This window comes from Oncorhynchus masou, unplaced genomic scaffold (assembly GCF_036934945.1).
Source record: "Oncorhynchus masou masou isolate Uvic2021 unplaced genomic scaffold, UVic_Omas_1.1 unplaced_scaffold_1051, whole genome shotgun sequence".
Classification (NCBI taxonomy): domain Eukaryota; kingdom Metazoa; phylum Chordata; class Actinopteri; order Salmoniformes; family Salmonidae; genus Oncorhynchus; species Oncorhynchus masou.
Genome location: NW_027000215.1, coordinates 230001 through 233859, shown reverse-complemented (window position 1 = coordinate 233859; position 3859 = coordinate 230001).

Below are 3859 nucleotides of genomic sequence, written 5' to 3'. Positions count from 1 at the left end.
AGATTACCTCTATCATCCCAAAGGAGGTAATTACCTCTATCCCTATGGAGGTGTAGATTACATCTATCATCCTAAAGGAGGTGTAGATTACATCTATCATTTTAAAGGAGGTGTAGATTACATCTATCATCCTAGTTGAGGTGTAGATTACATCTATCATCCTGAAGGAGGTGTAGATTACCTCTATCATCCTAAAGGAGGTGTAGATTACCTCTATCATCCTAATGGAGGTGTAGATTACCTCTAGACATTAAAGGGGCAATTTAACGATTGCTACAACCGGTTTTGGACTTTTCAATTAACTACATATAACCATTGATTTCCCGATAAGTATATCTTCTAAATACCTCCTGACCTGTTTGTCTAACGCCACCAGAACCCAAAATATTTGTTTATTAAAAGAAAGGAATTGTAAACAAATTCTGTATATCCTCAAAACATGGTTGAAACTGTAACTTTGATGTCAGATGGTCAGTCCTTGAATTCATAGCTCTGTCTATTAATTTGAGAGTGGTGGGGTGGCTGCATTGCTATTGTTTGAAATCCAAATTGCCTCTTTAAAGCATTGATGTGAGTTGTAGTATTCTATAGGTCCACATAGTCCACTACTAGTTTTGTGACTGCTATCTGAAAGATATGAATCCCAAATGGCACCCTATTCCCTATATAGTGCACTACTTTAGACCAGAGTCCTATAGCACCCTATTCCCTATATAGTGCACTCCTTTTGACCAGAGCCCATGGCACCCTATTCCTTATATAGTGCACTCCTTTAGACCAGGCCCTCTCTCAGAGATGGGAATCCCCATTGTGGGTGGAGTATAGATCATATCACATCACACCAACGTCGATACTAGTCTGGAAGTCTGTAAACCCGACTCCTTACTGTCACTCTGTCACACGTATTCCTCATTCCAGGACCTGTTGACAGCCAATAAGATTCTCAGCCCTCACCACAGTGAAAGTTCTGAACATGTTACGCAATATAGAATAAATGACATTCAGCAGACGTTGTTATCCAAAGCAGCTTTCAGTCGTGCACCTTTTACATTTCCCTTCACGGGTGGGTCCCGGGAATCCACTATCATGGAGTTGCAAGCGCCGTGCTCTACCAAATGAGATACAGAGGACAACGTTGTTTGATTATTGATTGATTAATTGGTAGATTGATGTGTTTGTTTATTAGAGTGTACGAGGCCAAAAGGGAAGGGAACATTGACACTACTTTCCTCTCCGACCAAAGTGTATGAACAGAACAGAGGATCAAACTGAAGTGAACAGATATATTTTAATGAAGGCTATTCGGTTTTTTACTTTCATTGTATTGTATTGTGCTACAAAGTTTCAGCTGCCCAGCCAATGAAGTAACACCGTATTATGAATGGGAATGGGAATGGGAATGGGAATGGGAATGGGGTTTGTTGTGTCCTCTTCACGACTGTCTCAGTGTGTTTGGACCATGATAGTTTGTTGGTGATGTGGTCACCAAGGAACATGAAGCTCTCAACCTGTTCCACTGCAGCCCTGTCGATGAGAATGGGGGCGTGGCTCGGTCCTCCTTTTCCTGTAGTCCAAAATCATCTCCTTTGTCTTGATCACCTTGAGGGAGACATTGTTGTCCTGGCACCACACAACCAGGTCTCTGAACTCCTCCCGATAGGCTGTCTCATTGTTGTCGGTGATCAGGCCTACCATCGGCTAAATTGATGATGGTGTTGGAGTTGTGCCTGGCCAGGAAGTCATGAGTGAACAAGGAGTACAGGAGGGGGCTGAGCATGCACCCCTGAGGGGCCCCCGTGTTGAGGATCGCAGATGTGTTGTTACCTACCCTTACCACCTAGGGTCGGCCCGTCAGGAAGTCCAGGATCCAGTTGCAGAGGGAGGTGTTTAGTCCCAGGGTCCTTAGCTTAGTGATGAGCTTTGAGGGCAATATGGTGTTGAACAATGAATAGCATTCTCACATAGCTGTTCTTTTGTCCAGGTGGGAGTGGGAAGTGTTGAGTGCAATAGAGATTGCATCATCTGTGGATCTGTTGGTGCTGTATGCAAATTGGAGTGGGTCTAGGGTTTCTGGGATAAGGGTGTTGATGTGAGCCATGACCAGCCTTTCAAAGCACTTCATGGTTACAGACGTGAGTGCTACGGGTCGGTAGTCATTTAGGCAGGTTACCTTTGTTCTTGGGCACAGGGACTATGGTGATCTACTTGAAACATGTTGGTATTACAGACTCGGACAGGGACAGGTTGAAAATGTCAGTGAAGATACTTGCCAGTTGGTCAGTGCATGCTCAGAGCACACGTCCTGGTAATCCATCTGGCCCTACGGCCTTGTGAATGTTGACCTGTTTAAAGGTCTTACTCACATCGGCTACGAAGAGCGTGATCACATAGTTGTCCTGGAACAGCTGGTGCTCTCATACATATTTCAGTGTTACTTGCCTCGAAGCGAGCATAGAAGTCATTTAGCTCGTCTGGTAGGTTCGTGTCACTGAGCAGCTCGTGGCTGTGCATCCCTTTGTAGTCTGTAATAGTTTGCAAGCCCTGCTACATCCGACGCGCGTCGAAGCCGGTGTAGTACGAATCAATCTTAGTCCTGTATTGACGCTTTGCCTGTTTGATAGTTTGTTGGAGGGCATAGTGGGATTTCTTATAAGCTCCTTGAAAGCGGCAGCTCTACCCTTTAGCTCAGTGTGGATGTTGCCTGTAATCCATGGCTTCTAGTTGGGGTATGTACTGTGGCGACGACGTCATCGATGCACTTATTGATGAAGCAAGTGACTGATGTGGTGTACTCCTCAATGCCATCGGCAGAATCCAGTCTGTGCTGGAAAAACAGTCCTGTAGCTCAGCATCGGCTTCCTCTGACCACTTTCACCTACTCTGCGTCTCACAAAGACACAGTGGTTGGAACCAAAAATCTCAAATTTGGACTCATCAGACCAAAGGACAGATTTCCACCAGTCTGATGTCCATTGCTCATCGTCTTGGCCCAAACAGGCATATTCTTCTTATTGCTGTCCTATAGTAGTGGTTTCTTTGCAGAAATTCAACCATGAAGGCCTGATTCGTGCAGTCTCCTCTGAACAGTTGATGTTTAGATGTGTCTGTTACTTGAACTCTGTGAAGCATTTATTTTGGGCTGCAATCTGAGGTGCAGTTAACTCTAATGAACTCGGCAGAAGAGGTAACTCTGGTTCTTCCTTTCCTGTGACGGTACTCATGAGAAATTTTCCAGATTGACTGACCTTCATGCAATGATGGATTGACGTTTCTCTTTGCTTATTTGAGATGTTCTTGCCATAATATGGACGTGGTCTTTAACCAAATAGTGCTATCTTCTGTACACCACCAGGCTCTCTACTCCCTATATAGAGGACAAGGCACCCGACACCCTTGGTCTTTTACCAAATAGTGCTATCTTCTGTACACCACCCCTACCTTGTCACAACACAACTGATTGACTCAAACTCATTAAGAAGGAAATAAATCCCACAAATGAACTTTTAACCAGGCACACCTGTGAATTGAAATTCATTCCAGGTGACTACCTCATTAAGCTGGTTGAGAGAATGCCAAGAGTGTGCAAAGTTGTCGTCAAGGCAAAGGGTGGCTACTTTGAAGAATCTCAAATATGAAATATATTTTGATTTGTTTAACACTTTTTTTGGTTACTACATTATTCCATATGTGTTATTTCATAGTTTTGACGTCTTCACTATTATTCTACAATGTTTAAAAATAGTAAACAATATAGAAAAACCCTAGAATGAGTTGGTGTTGTCTAAACGTTTGACTGGTACTGTACGAATGTGTTTTCACAACCTCTCCCCATGTGATCACATTGTATAGTCCTGTTGCC